This window comes from Pseudopipra pipra, chromosome 13 (genome assembly GCF_036250125.1).
Source record: "Pseudopipra pipra isolate bDixPip1 chromosome 13, bDixPip1.hap1, whole genome shotgun sequence".
NCBI classification, from domain to species: Eukaryota; Metazoa; Chordata; class Aves; order Passeriformes; family Pipridae; genus Pseudopipra; species Pseudopipra pipra.
In genome coordinates, this window is record NC_087561.1 from 7,583,713 (window position 1) to 7,601,303 (window position 17,591).

Consider the following 17,591-nt stretch of genomic DNA (forward strand, 5'->3'; position numbering starts at 1 on the left):
GTGGAAGCTACTGCGGAATCTGGAGGGTCACAAATATCATTCGTGCTTTGATTAAGCAATACCATTAATGTTGAGGTCATTGTATTAGAACAGTCACTTGCATTTACTTTAAAATGAGTGCTTTGGACACACCTGCTGTGTGTTGGAGCTCTCATGCAAGTCCAACTAAGTTTTTCAGATCTTTATAAAATTGTCTTCATCTGTCATTTTCTTTACAGCAACACAGCTCTGTCACAGTCCTCGGCTTGCAGGAGATGGAGAGGCTTCATTGAGCTTCAGGAAGGGAAGAAGTTTTGAACTAACAATTAGGTGAGTTTAGAAGAAGCAACTGCAGCAACATTTTGCTGTGATCCCCTGGTCTCAGGTATGGTATCAGGTTAAAGTCTGCAAAAAACATAGCTAATGACTAATAAAAAATCCCAGTGAATTATTAGAGCTGAGTATTTAATCAGTGTTTTATTTCTTGTAGACTGATTTGTACAGAACTCACATTTTTAAAAGCTACTTCTGAATAATATTTAATGTGCAGATTATGGGTGTGCATACAAGTCGTTGTGAGCAAAGACTATCTGCTCCAAATGTGTTGTGAGATAACTGGATTGGTCTTGTAGGTCAACAAGGAAGTTTTTTTACACCAAAGGAATGACTTTTTTTCAGAACCAAGTTTATGGTGCAAGCATGAGTTTATCACTGGGTAAAAGGAATACTTGGGGTCCTTTCCAAGTCTGATTTGTGAAAAACAAATTGTCACACTGTTTGAGGTTCAGTTAATGTTGGTTTAGATTTCGTAGATTTTACTGGGTTAAATTCTTAAGAGGAATAAAGGCCTCCCAGTTGTTGCCATGAAGATCAAGGGCAAGGATAAATATAGGGCCTGGAACACAGCCTGATAGAAGAGGTAAGACTTGAAATAACAGAAGGCAGCATTGAACACTGAGGTGATAAATATGACAGCTGCTATACTACTAAGTCCAGGGTGGAAAATCACATAAAATCAGTGTGATTCAATGGAGAAGTTCATATATCGATAGGTTTATCAAGAAATATTTTTATGTGCAATGCTGTTTAAGTAGTCTGCTGATCCTTTGCAGTAAAAGCAGTGGATATAAAGAAGTTGGATTCTGTTTTATAAAACTTTATATATTTAGTAACCTAGGCTCAAGCATACTGCCCCATGAACTTCCATATAAACGGTATCTAGACTTTTAGTTTAAGAGCATATATGAAATACTACAGACAAGAAGGGTCAATCACAGTGTTGTTTTATGTGAAGATCTCTGTGACAATAAGCTGGGAAATGGTTTTTCCAAACAGCTTGTTTGTCTAAAGAGTAAAATACTTCCCCACCTGTGGCTGTGCTACCTGTAGAGAATTTAATTCAACCCTTATTTTCCCTATAGAGAGCAGAATGTTGCAGCCCTCTGATCTGACCCTCAGTGTTGTTTACTTTCTCATTAGAGTGCTCTGATATAACACACACAGTGTGCAGGTATCCATTTCCTTGATAGGAACCAGCTCTGGTTTATTCAGTGAATGGCATTGCTGAGATCCCAATTCTGACTAAGCTCTTTGGCTGTAGCTCTTCTGTCTCTTTATTATAAGCAGTGAATGCAAAAGTAACAATGCTATGAAATAATCAGAAGCCTCCCCAAATGAGCAAATGGATAAATCTCTTAATATATTTTAAATCTGTTAAAGGAAGTAGAATCAGCTACTTCAGTGCTGCATTGGGGTCTACCTTAGATGTAATGGTTATGTTTCAAGCTGGACATATACAAACTATATGTTTTTATGTGTGTACATACGCTGATTTTAATGTCAGGAAAAAACTGTCAGATTTGCAAAATACCAAGTTGTACTTCAGGCCAATCTATGGAACATCTGTTTTATCAAGAGAGGTAATTTTAACAGCAGGATTATACCATAGTATTCAAGAGATGGGCAAATTTGGGAAATTGCAGAATAATAACTATTACTATAATTATAACAGTAGAGATTTTTTTAAAATGTCTATTTTTTTCTGAGAAACAGCTGCACCTGAAGCTTTAGTTAACAAATAAAAATTTCTCTCTATTTTCAAACAGTTTTCAATTTTGTTCAGCATTGTGTATTTTTAATTAACTCTCTGAATTGTGATTATTTTTCCTGCAGCTCAAGCAGTGAAGGTCAAATGTAATCATAGTGATGACTTTGCTCTCTCAAGAGCTGTTTATAACATAGAAATAAAGCTTTCTTTTTTTTTATTAAATTAAGACTATGTTTTAGCTAGTAAAGCAAAACTGATTGGCTAACAGATACCTTAAGCTAAAAGTCCTTCATGCTCTTTCACATTTTCATTGAGTGCTTTAGTTATTAAGAAGAAAATAACAAGATTAGGACCATGTTAAATTGTTATATCAAGGACTGGAAAAGAGGTCTTTAAAACAAAATTATATTCCACACTTCTTCTACAATCCAATTTAATTCAACTTATTTCTTCAGGATGAAAATGTCATTTACCAAACACCTGAGCTATAAACACAAGAACTCCCACATCATTGTCTTCAGTATTTTGTGAATTTTGCCTTTCAATGAAGTTGTTTCTTTAGCAAAATTATACATAAGAAAAAGGTAATAGTGAGAGGAATTTTCTACAGAGAAAGTTCATTAATTTCTAGTACACAGAAAAGATTTTTTAATTAGGTTATGCAGACTTACATGAGACAGAATATGGCATTATTTTTCCTGCGAATCTGTGAATTCTGGACTCTATCTTACCAGTTCTTTGGAATCATGTCTCCCTGAAGTTGAGCAGAAAATATTCTGATATTGCTCACATTTTCTCAAATTTATATACTTATTTCCAAGGTAAAACAATTTTTTATGAAGGTTCAAGTTGTGATAATTTGGGGGACAGGCAATTAATTTTGGCCAAATGAATGTGTCTCATTTAAATTCCTTGACTATCTGTTTCCGTATCTTAATGCTGATGAAAAGTCTCTAAGACCTGCTTGGGTTTTCTGTCTTCCTGGAAGAGTTGGATTGTCTGTTTGTGGTGATGGACCTGCTTGTGAAACACCCAATTTATGCTCATGCTTCATTCTGAGACTTGAAGGACTTTAGTAACTAAATTAAGTGTACTTTAGTGAGTTTACAGGATCTCAAAGTCTTCGTGATTTTGTCAGGAAGAATGAGTTACTCAGCAGTTATTGTAATAATCACCAGAAGGTATGTTTATCAAACATTTTTTTCTGCAAATATTTGAAATGCCTCCACAAGAAAATGCTTCAGGTGGTAAAAAATTATCTGCAACTGTTGTATGTGAACATCTGGACCGACACATCTAATCACCTGAGACATCTCCACTGTGGTTCACTTGTGTGCAGTCCCCATTATTTATACAACATCACACCAAGCCCAGATAAAAACCTCACCTATCCCTCATTTTCTGTTGTATTTATATCTGATGTTGCCATTTCCTCTTGAGTTAAGGTGTAACTCGTCAAGGTGATCTTCCTGACCAACATTATTTGTATATATATGGTCCTAAACCCCTGACTGAGCCAGAAAGAGGAGACTGAATGGAGAAAATGCACTTAGCTTACAAGAAATACTTTGTACACTATACAATCACTTAAAGGAATTCATCTGTACATTCATAAAATTAAATCTTTGTAGAGAGTTACTTTAAGAGTGTTCTGTAATAATGCTATCACTGAGCAGCTGTTCTAGAACTCCACTGATCACTTATTGAGGGGGGTAAGACTTTAACATAAAGTTAATGAATTCAGTGACTTGTAGTGAATAAGCAACATGACTTCATTCCATGTATAGAGTAGAATATGTTATAGATGACACTATGAAAAATGACTGTTCAGTGATTACATACAACATATGTAGGCATAGATAAGAGATACTGTTTCTTTAACACTATCATATTATGACAATTTAATTTCCTACTGAGGATGAATAATTTTACTGAGAAATAATTTATCACCAATATTAATTCAGATGTTGGATTGTCTCTCGAATCGACTGGCTACATTATTTAAATCCCACAGATTTTTACTTTTGTAAGTCAAAGTACTCTCATTAATATCATATTCTTTTAAAAGAAGTGCCATGTTCCCTACTTTGGAAAGTAAAATAGTTCACGGTCAAAATTATTGCCAATTTTACTAGGAAATTTTTAAAAAAGACAATCCTTCTCTCACTTAACTGTGTAATCAAGAGGCAGATGATCATGAAGTGAATCTAAAATTCCCATTTCCCTAAAAAATATCCCCCACCCCCAATATAGAATCCAGAGATAAAAAAAAAAATTAAAAAAGAAAAATCAGAAAGTTATATTTTACATGTCCTTATGGCTCTGTCATACTATAATACTCACTGTATTGAGACTTTTGGCTCTAGTCATCCTTAAGGAGTGTTGTGAAGTTTATTAAATTGCTTTTGGAGAACAATTTAAATACCACAACAACCCATGAGAAAATAATTATGACATCTTCGGCTCACAATTTGAATTCTGTACAATAAATAACAGTGTACCTCTACTCATTAACCTACTAGTGCCTGTGTTTGTTACATCACAGAGCTTCATCCATAAATAAATGAGGGCATGGTTAATGCCAGTAAAGGAATGCTAATTCTGTCCCCTCTAATCTTTTACCTGCAGTCAGTTTTTAGTCTTGGATATCAGGGGGAAGCACGAATTACTGCCAGAGAAGGCAACACAGCAACAAAAGGGAAGAGTACATTTGTAAATCAATTTTCATGAGGATTTGCATTTAAAATTTAAACTCCTGTTAGCATTGCAATAAATTCTTCTTACACTGCAAAATTCCATTTGGAATCCTTCTCTAATGCTGAATGCATTGATATGACAGCGGGACACATTTCCTTCCTTACCTGTCCTTGTAGCCCCTGAACAGTTATCTCAGTGCCATATATGTTTCTAACCTGTTGATCCTCCCAGTGTGTGATGGTTTTGGCTGCATTTGGAGCTTTGTACAAAAAGACATTCTCAGGAGGAGGAATGTTAATGGACTTAGTTGGAGCTCCTTCAAGCAGCTGCTCACTTTGATCTTTAAAGTGAATCATCACAACTCAGAGATGATCAGTGAGCGAGGCTTAGGGAGGTTTGACTGATCTCTGCACAGTCTGCATGGTAATGAGCCTACTTGTTGGGATTACCTGATCCTTTCCTTTTGTGCTGCTTACAAAGTTAAGGAATTGTTATGGAATCTCGGGTTATTCTTGGTTGTGCTTAGCTCCCAAAGTTAGTTTTTTGCTATGCCTTTGAAGATACTGGTCTTTAAACATTACAATTTCCTTGCCTATTATCCTACTATTCCTACAAGCTTGTTGCATTGGGGTGTGCATTGGGTAGCCAGAGGCATTTGGGTGATAAATATTTGAATTTCAGCTCATTTCTCATTATATATTCTGTTACTTTAGTGGTGTCCCTAACATGACTTTGATGCAAAATTTGTGATGTTTTTTTTCAGGACTTTTAGTATATCAGTTGTTGAATATGGTGTTGTAAAATCAGTGGAGCCAAAGTAAGAAATGTTGCTACAAACAATCAAATAGCTTTGCCTGGAGACTAAAATCAAGAATCTGAATGTTCAATGATGTGCTTAACAGAATGGGTTCATAGTCTGTGATGGGGAAATTTCTTCCTATTCTGAACTATGCTGAACATTTTTGGGCTCTTTAAAAAACAGCATTAAACTTAAGATGGAGAATAATATTATCAGCCCTTTTTAGCAAGTCATAGCATTTAAATGCCACATCTAATTTTTCAGAGGGTATGGATTTTTTTTTTTTTTAATCATGCAATGGGAAAAGAGGAGAAATAAGTATCACTCAGCATTTGCTGAGGTACATTCACCCATTGCTCAAAATGTTGAACTTCAGTTGTTATTTTTGTAGGCTCACAAACAACAGTTGCTTATGCTCTGAAGCTGTCTTAGCTGATCAGCATAGAGATGGATGACCAAAGTTGTCCTGCATTTCTGTTTATCATAGCAGCGACCTTTTTCAGTAAAGAGAAAAGGCTGCTTAAGATATAGTTTGATAGAACATCAAATTCTCAACATTAGGATAAGAAACTTAAACCCATTAAGTGCAACTGTGATTTTGTCTTGAATTTAAAAAAAAAAACAACAAAACAACCACCCAAAAAAGCCCCACTGTCTTAACTGTTTTACAGATTTTAGTCATAGCTCATGCATAGTAGTTCAAAGAAGGGCTCCTAAAAACAAAATGTATTTGTCATGATTTTAAAACCTGTACACAGCGTGTGTAGTATATCAACCTTCAAGTTCAAATACGCCTTTATTTTATAAGATGGTAGCCTTTGTTTTCTCTTCCTAGATTTGGAAGACATGTAAATATTTTGAATACAGTTTATGAAGTAAAAAAAAAAAAAAACCACTGCATTTTTGTAAACGGGAACTTCAAATTTACTAGAAATTATAATTAAAACCCCCTGCATTCAGGGGGTTAGTAGCATAGGGGAGATGCAACTTTCCTTTTTTCCTCTTCTTTTATGACATGTTTCAGACTTTTATGGCACGTTTCTTGCAGTTCAGACTGGCTGTAAGACTGGAGGATAAATCAATTTGAATGGAGGAAAAGAACCCCTTTTATTATAATGTGTGGAATAAAATCCCTGTTCTAACTCTCACTGAAGTTTTCCTGTACGTCCAAGGAGACTGCACTGCTCAATTTACAGGACACTGAACCAGCATATGAGGCCTGGTTTATGTACAGCTCGCTCTGCCACTTATTCCTCTCTGCAGAACAGATTATTAGTCTTCCTTTCCCTTATAAAGGACTTTTGAACCTACTGATAACTGTGAGATTATTAATATGTGTATTATTATTTGCTTCTCATTTGAAATTATTTTTGCCACCAGAATGGAAATCTGTCCTCTAAAATGAACATGTTTGTCTCTAGAAATGTCTTTCAAAAACTGAAGCTAAGGAGAATTGCTGAAGATAGACAGACTGCTTGGTTAACATTGCACACTCAGAATTACTTAGCCTTGGGATTCTGGCACTGCAATGCTTTGTGATCATGCTGACTGTTCTGGCTAATGCCATCCTGTCTGTAAAGCCCACAAAATATTCATAACAGGCTAGACTAATGCTCCATCTAGATTGGTATGCCAGCTCAGATTTGGATAAAAATAAAAGCATATGAGAAGTTGACACTTTGTGGTAAGTCAGATGAATGCTTTCATGACTTCTGAGGAAAAAGGACTACTTGAATCCAGGGTGGGCTTTTTGATTTTAATGGCATGTAAGATTTTTCTTTTGTTGATATTCTTCAAAATTTGTGAATCCATGCATGTTTATAGCATTCAGTATGTCTTATCTGAGGGACTTACACAGTTCATCTTTGCATTAAGTGAAGAAGTGCCTGCCTGATTTTAATTTGAACCTCCACCTGTGAATTTGTATTTAAGGCTTTCTTGCTATTGTAATGGAAGAGGCAGCTGATTTTTCTTTCACCTTTTCCATGCTTGTCATGATTTTTACCTGGCTCTTGTTTGATGCTTTTCTAGTTTGGGAGTCCTAGCCTGTAAATATCTTCTTTTTGTGCAAGGTACTTGGTTATCTTTGATAATTTTTGTCAATTTTTACTATATGCTTTTTCTCAGATGAAAGGAGCAGAATTCCACGTAATAATTGCAATATGGGCACAACGCAGACTTTACCCAGTAGCATTATATTTTCTGAGGTTTTCCTCTGTTTAAAAGTAATTCTGAAGCTACTGAACTGATATGTTCATAAGGCTGTTATTTTAACCTAAGATCTCTGTTGCTTCTGGCAGTAGCTGGCTCAGAATCAATCCCTGTATGCATAAAATGAGAACTATTTGGGTTTTTTTTGCGAGTTCATTACTTTACATTTGTCTGGTTTGAATGTCATCTGCCATTTTATCCTCAATCACTCAGTGCCACTCTATTTTTGGAGTCAACTTTTGTTTTTCTTCCCCTGAAAAATTTACCATTAGTAGCAAACTCAATCTCCTCTCCATTCTCTTTTCCTGATCATTCCTGAATATGTTGAGCAGCTGATGCCCTAGCAAAGGTCCCTGTGGGATTCCACTTGTAACTTCCCTTCACTGAGAAAATTGACTGTTTATTGCAGCTTTTCTTTCTACTCTTTTAGTTAGTTATCCCTGTGAGGACCTTCCCTCTTATCTTATGTCAGCTTAATTTAAGACCCTTTGGTGATTGGACCTAGTTGAATACTTCATGGAAATCAGAGCAGGTTGTGTTAAACCACCTTTCCCCGGTACTCACTCAGTATATTTAATTTATTTTAAGTGATTTTTCTCAGAAAATTCTAGTGGATTGTGGGGTAAGACTGTTAAGAAAAAGAAAAGAAAAATTCATGTTAATTCTGTTTTGAAGTACTGTCACTGATTGACAAAGAGGGCAGACCAACAGACTATTTAACTTCAAGTTTGTTTAGTTTTTCTTGAAAAAAATTATTTACTTTGTCTACAAGAAATTCTGATTCAGGAGACATGCTACCTGTGCTTGATATTTTTCCAGTAAGTACCTTCTTAAAACAGACCATATTTAGGACTTGCTGGGGTAATGAGAGATGGTAGATGAGAGTCTTTTCTGAATTCAGACCCATTTGACTCTTTTAACTCTTCAGTACTGATGCCTTGATATCCAGTAGAATGATGTCAATTCACACTGTTTGGAAACAGAGAAAAATGTACATTTTGAGTCTTAAGACATAACCTCAAACTGTTTGTAGCCATATTCTGCAGAAAAAATTGACCTGTACTATTTGCAGTATAGATCAAATCCTAATACTTTGAAGATTGGGGGATTAAGAACAGTGTGACATTTTATAAATAGCAGTTTAACCACATAAGTGTGCCACTTCAGTGTACAAAGAAAAAGGTATTTACAATCTTTTAAAAGTGTTTTCAAGACAAAGCTATAGTTAGTAGTGCAACAGAATTTGCCACATTTTTTTTCTGAAAACTTGTGAAGTAGTAGAAGTTGCTGCACTTTGCTTTCTAGTGTTGGAAATATGTGTCACGAGAAAGTCCTGTTTTCTGACTATGTGTCATTATGCCTTGGAAAAACATGGAGACTTACTGATAAGACACCTAACAAACGTAAGATTCTTCTCCTCATATATATTTTAAGCAAAAAGCACTAAAAGCCTGGTATTTTGAAAAAGAATATATGCACTTTGCTGCTGAATTCTTACACAGAATAATCTGTCTTGGTAATTTGGCAAGTCTCAGAAGAAAATACAGCAATGTCTGGCTGTGCTATGTTTGTGTAGCTCTTATAACAAGTGACAACACAGATGAGTGTTACTGCAATCTGATATAGGAATGTTTTGAGACTACATGAAATTCACTATATTGCTCAGGCCTCTTTCTACCTTCTTTTAATGCCAGTTTATTGAATCAAATGTAATGCCGCTTTTCAGCTTTGATCACGATAAATTTTACCCTACAATTCTTCGAACTTTCAAATATACCTCATGTTCTTTGTAGAGGCTGGAATAGTTAAAAAATCAACCCTGTGCTATTTTCTAATCTAAAAATCTCTGTCATAAGCACTAGGACTTTAGGAAAAACAAACCCTCAAATAAATTTTATTTTTTTAATTGTGCACAGAAACAAAAATCCTTCTAAAAAGACCATATGAAATTATTATGTTCTCCACATAATATTTTGTCTAAAGAAACCTAAAAACTTAGTAAAAAAAGTATAATGTACTCTAAAGAGTTTTCTGCTTCAATTAAATTTGTATGTAGCTTCCATAATGGATTATTAATAGAAGAAACAGACTCAAATTCAAGAGAAAATATATATTTTATATACAAATGTATGTGCAAAGTTGATCTGCTTCTAATCATCTTTAGCATTACAGAAAGAGCCAACTCTGAATTTTTCCCACAGGGTAACATAGAAAAAACCTGGCAATTTAAAAAACTTGACCTCTCAGCCCTTATTCTGCGGGACAAAAGAGCTGAACTGTGGGACCTACTGCTCCCGTTAAAACCATAAACTATGGTGTTTAAGTTGTGCTTATCTCTACTTGAGTAATCAGAAAAAGTTTCCAAGTGCAATTACAGAACAAAAGACCCTGAACTGGAACTTATTACTGGTTTGGCAGGTTTGAGACCTCCCACTTACTGAATTGATTGTAATTTATCTATAAATTGATTTTTCCCTCCTATCTTCCCTGGTTTGATACGTTAAAAAATTATACTGCTTTTTTCATTATTAATGGGAAGTCTGAAACAGGAGTGATGAATCTTCTGAGTCAGGATGGATTTAAAAGGTATGAAAGTGTAAGGTGAAGGTGGTAATTGCTGAGCACCATCTGTGGCAGCAATGTGTGAGAACAAAAAATATCACATTAGTAAATCTTCTCCTGAAAGCATAGTTTTTTTTGGCTATCTCTGAACCAGCTGCCATTTGTGCTGCCAGGCACCACTGGAGTTCAGGACACGCTGATTACCTGGGCCTTTTCACAGTGTTTGCAGGTGGGTTGTCACCCACATCCTTGCTACCAATCACCCTCTTTGGAGTTTGGAAATGTTCAGTCATGTTGTAATGGCACTGTTTGGATTGGGATGTGGAAGCGTCCTCAGTTTGCAAGACAGGATGTCTCTGAATGTCTGTAAAGCACTAACACTGGCAGAACAAGAGTTACAATGGGCACAAATAATAGATGAATACACTGTCTGGCTGTTTGGCTGATGTTACATGTTTGGGGTTTTTTTGTCCCTGGAAGTGCTGAAAGCACTGAGACAGGTGGTACCCACTAGCATCTCTAGACCTACAGTTCTGGATTCTGGTGAAGTACAGGGAGAGTGGAACACAGAAAGCAGCCAGGCCTCTGTGCTGCCTCTGGATGGCTTCACCCATGGAACATGTTGGATGCAGCACAGCAGCTGCAAGGACAACTGGGCTGACTCAGGGCATTTCTTTTTTTTTAATATTATGGTGCAGGATGGCAGCATTACCATCATACATACTTGGTTTGTAAGTTACAGTCTTATCAAGCAGATACAATTTTTAAGATTCTGCTTTCTCATTATTATGCTTCCCTCCAAATGAGAACTGATGTTTCAAAGCCTAATAAACCAGAACAGTTAGAAAAATAAAGTACTGTTGCCAAGCATATTGTGCTGAATACTGATTAACTTCATTTATATCAGTGATGCTGCTCAGATATACATTGGTGTGATGTAAAATAGAATTTAAAGAACGGAAGAAATGAATAGGAAGACTGATAGTCACCACAAGAGAGAATGGGCTGACACTTTCAGCATAGATATTTTTAGTCTTCAAATTCAGAAATTTGTCTTTCTGCCAGAAGAGTATATCTGAAATATGTGAATGTTCAATCTTTCTCAGTCTCAGAGAAACTGCATTGCATGTGTGCAGCAGAAGCTGCTGCAAACCACCTACAATAGTCCTTTGAATCTTGGCAAAGTCAGTCACTTCTGCTCTCCTGTTACAGGAAGTGGTTTTCATTCATATTAAAGATTGTATTGAGAAAAACCAGCACTTTTATTTTCCTTCCCTTAATCCCAGTGACATGTAGGGTTAATAAAAATTTTGTATGGAGGAGGATTTACCAGTATTATAAAAAGCTAATGTATGCATTTGTATGAGGCAGATGTTATAGCAGCTTTAGAGATACAATATGTTACTGAGTGTTAAAGGAAATGTCTCTTGTCTGGCCCTAGAAATGACAGAGGGATGAGTCTGGCTCTCCTGACACCAGAGATCAATCATGTTACATTAGTTTGTTTTATTTGACACTGTCGTGTTACTTTATATTTCTTGGAGGTGATGCAAACTCAATGGAAGAGAAATATCAAGCATGGCATTACACAGATTGGATGTATGCACTGGTTTGGATATGTGTGTCTTTCCTAGATTGATTACTATTGTATTTCAAGGCAGCTCACATAATTTGCTGCATCAAACATGAAAATAAGCCTCTAGGTTTTTACAGCATGACAGATCTAAATTCTAATGACAGAACTCATTGAGGCAATATTTGAACACAGATTTAGAAGCTCAAAGTAAATCTGAAACCTCAGTGCCTTTCTTCTTTAAATGTCTTTACGACATAAACTTTTTATTCCCAAACTTCAGATTGATAAAGCAATAAAATAAAAGGCTATCGCTGTGCTTGGGCAGGGTATGAATTCACAGATGCTTTCACAGTATTGTTCAAATTTAGAGGTTGGGCTGAATATTCATTTAGTGCATGCTAGTGTGGCCTTAATTAGAGTGATAAAACACTTAACCAGTGAAGTACCTGTTATGCAGGAAATCCTCTTCAGTCATGGCTGCAGAGACCAGGTCTCCTTTGTGAACACATAAAATTCTGGAAAATATGTAACTAAGAGCAAGAAGAGAGAGTTACCCCACTAGGCATTAAAGACTTTGGAACAACAAAATCACCCACAGCCAATAATTTTTCTTTCATGAAAACACAGAGATAGCATTTTCTGAAATACAAATAAGTTTTTTCCCAATGTAAGATATATTAATAATTAATAAATTAATTATTAAGAAATGCTTTTAAATTATGACTCAGCAATCTACACTGAAGGCTGTACTTGATGATGCAGTGAATATCTATCAAATGCAGAATAAACTGCTACAAAGCTGTGAGATTTATTCTTTTTTAAAATGCAAAAGGCTTTGGAGATGCAGTTATAAGAATACATGTGGCTAAATGTAGTTTGGAAACAATTTAATAAATAAAGTTTGTTAAGAATAGAAAGTAAAAGCACCTTGTGAATCATTCTAATGAAAGTGCACATTTATATTTGAGGTGTTTTCACTTTCACCATTTGAACCAATGTGTTGGATATTTAAGTCATGAAAAAGAATGCTGAAAATGCTTACCCCTTTCACAAAAAATAATGCAGTTACCCATTTAAATCTGAAGGAAGAGAAATTAAAATTCATATTCAAGTCAAGCCTGTGCAGGATATTGAAGATCTTATTTGAAGAAGAGTGGTGGTGGGGGCGGGGAAGCAAGAGTTGTGTAAGTGCTGTGAATCATTCTTTAATCTTCCACTGAATGCTTAGGAGCTAACAAATTCTTTGCTGTCTCTAAAACTATTTTATTTTCTCTTCCTAATTAATCTTTTTGGTTTTTTGTTCTCCATTTCTTCAACAGTAGAGAATAATGCCAATGGGTACATTAAAGAGTTTTTCCTTTAGAAAACTCTTCGTAGCTTGTGGAGTGCGTGTGGTTTTTTAATAGTGGAAAGGATCAAAGAAATTGGATTTGAGGTGTTTAATTAAGTCTGTTCACAGACAAATGGTCCTGATGAGTGGCAGGTTGGCATGGTTAAGTCCACCAGGAAAAACAGCAATTAGAATGAACCTGTGGACTCTGCATCACAATCTTTTCAAGTTCAAGCCACAGAACTAATTTGAAAAGAACTAACCCGATGCTGACAGAGAATCAATAATGAAAGGCATCATAGGATATTTCACTAATGTGAAGTTGCTTTAACCCCACCCCACAATTCAACATTTGTTCACGATTTATTCCATTTTAATTCTCCTGTAGTGTAGTGTTTTGTGAATGTGCAGCTATATTATGAGTTTTTTTTCTTTTCCCCCTTTCATAAAAATGTTGAAAATAGAATTACTCATGGATTTAAAAACTTTGTTTAGCAGAATCAGTCAATTTTATATATACCAAATTTATTGGAGAAATTGGAGTTCCATTGGAGTTGATAATAAATACTTTCTCTGGCATCATTTAGGGTAGAAATAATTAACACAATGCAAGGGAGTGTAACTTGAGTGTTCATGTCTCTAGAACTAAGGCAAACATTCGTGTTTGTATATCCATTGAGAGAAATGAATCCACTTCATATCTGCCTAGTAAGTTCTGCTGTTATGTTAGGTATCATTTTTATTTTACTTACTGTCTAAGCAGTTTCACTTTTTGTTTCTTTTCTTGGCATACTACTCTTATTGTTTCTGAACAAAAATTGCATTCGTGACAGTGGTGTTTAGCAGGGAATCCAAAGGATTCAGATTCCTAGCGGGAGCAGAATGCAGAGGAGAAAGCAGTGATGCTTTTCCTTGAAACATAATTTGCTAAGAAAACCTTTGGGTTCATTACAGTGCATCCTCTGCCAGGTTTTACTGACTTATTAGAATTCAGTTACTAGTTTGGAGGGGAAAAATAGGTGACAGTTACTCTTGCTTTAGAGAGGGAGTCAAATTCAGAACTACTGAAAAGACGAAGTGATTTTTTTTTTTTCTCTCAATGGAAAACTATGCTGTCAGCTAAAAGACAGCCTTAAAAACTGTGGTGTCTGCTCATGCTCCGTGAGATAGTGTATCATTAGATTCTTTCTATTAATGTGTCCTTCCTTTGCTTCTAAGATATCATTTCAAAGCATTTTCTTGCTAGCTGAGACTCAAGAATAGCACACACAGAATTCTGTGCACTGGGGCATATTGAGTTCATTCTCATTAGGTGTTTGCTAAATCTCTGGGATACTAAAACAAGTTTCTTGGAATTAATGTGCAGCAGTTATTTCAATTAAACATTTGCTAAAGGCTTTTAATGTCCTTATCAGTAAAATTCAGTGTAAGCCTTAGATTAATTTGTTCGTGATTGTGTGGTGCTTTGGAAATACAAACTACTAAATAAGAAAGAAATGCTATTATTGTACTATCTTCCAGGTTCTGCAGTACCATGATTACTTTCTGCTAATATTTCTCTTCAATGCTGAAAATGCATAAAACTTAACTTACTTAGCAGTTGAAATGCTGATGAATATCGGTTACATGCAGAATTGTTTGCACAGCTTTATCAGATAAACATGCTTCTGTGCATTATGGCTCATCTTTAACCATAACATTAGTATATTTAAAGCTTGACAAAGGCAGGTGGAACAATCTGAGATACAGAAAATTATGTGTCTCCATTTAAAAGGAAAAGGAGGGTGTGGAACAAAAAAAATAAACCATGCTGGCAGTGTCCCAGGTAGATACAGAGTGTGCTGGTGTCTAATTATTTGTTGCACTCAGACTTGAAACTCTTCAAAATACTGACTTTGGGTTCAAAATTTAAGTATTACTTCAGAACAGAAGGGCAAAAAATGGCTTCATTATTTTTTGTTTCAGTGTGTGATGCTCCTGTGCTTGGGGATTGTGGCTACAGAAGAGGAGCAAGGGAACTTGTCTTTTCCAAATACAGCATGAGCAAGTAATCTGTATTTACTATCTAAGGCCTAATTTAGTTATCATTTAATCACATATCTAAATACCATTAGTCACAATAGCCCTTAAACAAATGTTTATACTTTGTTGTAAGTAGAAGTATATATACTTTTGTGAACACAGCAGAGCCAAAGGAAACTGAGATTTGTGCAGGTGAAATGCTTCAGCCAAGGCTGCAGAGCTGGGGGTCAATGTTTTGGTATCTCTCCCAGTCAGATCTGTGCAGTATGTGCTGAGCTGCACTGCTTTTGGCTTTTGAACCTTTAAACTCAGCAGAGGCCATAGGTACCTCAACAGGAAACTGTTCAACTGGGAAATCACAAATCCAAACAGTAGAACTGTAGCATTCTTCAGAAACATGCCAAATAATAACCTTTTTCTACATTTTCATCTCAAGTAATACATGGCTTCAGCAGTGTTTTCATTCTATACGTTTTGATCAAAAGGGAGCAAAAAGTCTATTTCAGCATGAAGCAGTTTCCTTTCCCTTTCCCTCTTCCTCTTCCCTCCCCTTTTCCTTTCTCCCTTTCCTTTTTGGTTACCCAAGAAACATTTGTTATATTCATTTGGATCACTGAACCTCATAACCAAGTAAAACTTTGGCATCTTGTACAGTGGTTTTAGATAGATTTTGGTCCACATTTGTAACTTCCTTGGTTTCTAACTTTGGTGATTTTGTTTTCTCCTAATTTGTGTTACAAGAACTCTGTAATTTCTAAATTATTAAAAACACTGTTGTGCATGTCTCTGTGTTAAATCAACCCATTAGCAGTTTCCCCAATTGTTTCTTTTTCTGTCTTTTTTTTTTCTTTTCTTTTTTTAAAGTGTTTCTTTCTATCACTGTTGCCAGCTGTGTCCTATTTCCAAAGCTTCATCTACTAGCACAAAACAGCTTGGAATGGTGAGGTAGATTTTAGGAGATTAAAGATTGCACTGTAATACACTAGACTTAATCCTAATGCCAGTAAACTCTTTATGTGCTATCCTCCCCTCAGGATTACAAAGATTTATGTAACCATATTTTTTCACATCCAAAGGAGCTTAAAGGAATAGACATAGATTGTTCTGGGTGTTGAATAAAAGCAGTAAGCCCAGATAAAGTATTTTTGTTCCTCAGATAACATACCAGAATGTAGCCCTTTCAAATTGAGTGGTCATAGGAGACATAGTTGAATGGGGTGAAGGGGGAAGAAGAGAGTAAGCACAATTATTCCTGAAAAATAAGAGATTCACTTGTGAAGTGTGGTTATCCTGGAATGAATTATCTGCTTTTTTGGCTTTTTAGTTTACATGGTATAAGTATAACGTAGGATAGGTCAGATTTTCTGTTTAAAATATGTTCTTTAACTGAGAGTTTGCCTATAGAGATATCTAATATTTTGGGGTTTTTTTTAATATGAAGCATATTCTTCTGTGTTGAGCTGAGCATCTAAACGTGAGCACCTTAGCTTCTGATTTCAGCAACTGAGATGTAAAACTATTACCCACATCACTCCATTTTGATTTCAATTTAATGAAATCTCTAGAAAATATACATTTTGCTTTGAGATCTCCAAATCACCTAAGAAAGTAGTACGTAAATATACCACAATATGTGTCACTGATGTAAAAAAGTATACTTTTTTTAAGATATAATTACTTTTAGGAAAAAAATCTCCTGCATTTACTCTGATCTTAAACTTATGTGTTGATGATGTAGTGATACATATTTAATGTCTCTAACAATGGATCTCCTTAAAACCACTCTTTCAGGTATAAAATTAATTTATTTTCTAACAGTGTTTATTTAATGTCATATAACTTTTGTTACCTAAGATTTAGCTCTCCTGGTTTTTAGCATTAAATATTCAGTGATGTAGATGTGTAGTAGATTTGGATGTCCATCAGTTTTCCAAAGTCACATTATGTGGGAAACATCCTAAAGACTGTAATGAAAGTTGTTTTACAGCCAGCAATGTCTCAGGAGCTCTCACATGTTTTTATGTCTTGGTATGAGGGAAGCTCTTTAAATATCATTATCAGAACCATGAATATTCTAAACTGATGTTCTCTCAATATTTAGCTTAAGCTTTTAAAATTTTAGAGGACATAACTGTGGGTGTGAGGGGTGGTTTGCTGTCTTCAGTCCTCTTTGCTGGAAGGTTAGTATAGCAGCAGATATCCCTGACTTACTTTGATTTCTATTGTTTTCAGGGTGAGTGGAAGACTTCACCTTTTGTTTACCTATACTATTGTGACATGAGATAGTTCTGTTCTCTATGTTTTGACACTATCTTGTCTGCTGAATGATGATTGTATTTTTTTCTTCTTGTGAAGGACTGAAAAACCC

General features: G+C 35.4%; 1 protein-coding gene across 6 annotated transcripts in view; it reads left to right on the top strand.

Moving 5' to 3' along the window:
• Nucleotides 1–17,591, top strand: part of TENM1 (teneurin transmembrane protein 1) — a 755,935-nt gene that overhangs the window by 109,133 nt on the left and 629,211 nt on the right. For all 6 annotated transcript variants that reach the window (XM_064669852.1, XM_064669856.1, XM_064669858.1 and 3 more), the window contains exon 2: nucleotides 219–309. The gene's annotated coding sequence lies outside the window, so the exon portion shown is untranslated. The remainder of the gene's footprint in view (nucleotides 1–218; nucleotides 310–17,591) is intronic.